This window comes from Sturnira hondurensis, unplaced genomic scaffold (assembly GCF_014824575.4).
Source record: "Sturnira hondurensis isolate 20B ecotype Veracruz unplaced genomic scaffold, ASM1482457v3 Scaffold0012488, whole genome shotgun sequence".
NCBI lineage: Eukaryota > Metazoa > Chordata > Mammalia > Chiroptera > Phyllostomidae > Sturnira > Sturnira hondurensis.
This window is the reverse complement of record NW_028085119.1, coordinates 3,466,661-3,467,061: the sequence shown is the minus strand read 5'-3', so window position 1 is coordinate 3,467,061 and position 401 is coordinate 3,466,661. Positions and strand designations below refer to the sequence as shown.

General features: G+C 39.7%; 1 non-coding gene across 1 annotated transcript; it reads left to right on the top strand.

The window, feature by feature from the left end:
• Positions 1 to 279: 279 nt before the first annotated feature.
• On the top strand, positions 280 to 401 carry LOC118997162 (small nucleolar RNA SNORA28). Its single transcript, XR_005068624.1, has one exon. It is a non-coding gene; the product is annotated as a small nucleolar RNA SNORA28 (small nucleolar RNA).

Genomic DNA, 401 nt, shown 5'->3' with positions numbered 1-401 from the left:
AAAATGGGATACTATCATTACCAGCCATATGGGAGTACAAGATCTGGATTTATCTTTTTACCATAACTAAATGGAACACTGGGCAAAATACCTAAAACAATTTCAAACATAGGACAACAGACTGTGACTCCAAGGAGAAAAGAAACATGCAATCAACCCCATGATTGCTGTAGCATTAGGTCTAGAGTCGTTTTCTGAACTGTGCCAAATGGATGGGAAACTCAAAAAGAACCAGAAGGTCCTATTGTATGAAAAGATAAAAGTCAGGCTTCAGGTTGCAAGCAACACTCTGTGGCAGATGATCAAAACTGTCCAGCACAGTTTGAGCTGTAGCAACAGAGTCTAACCTATTGAGGTGGTTTCTCCTCTATGAGACAAGACGTTATATAGACTTAGTGTGA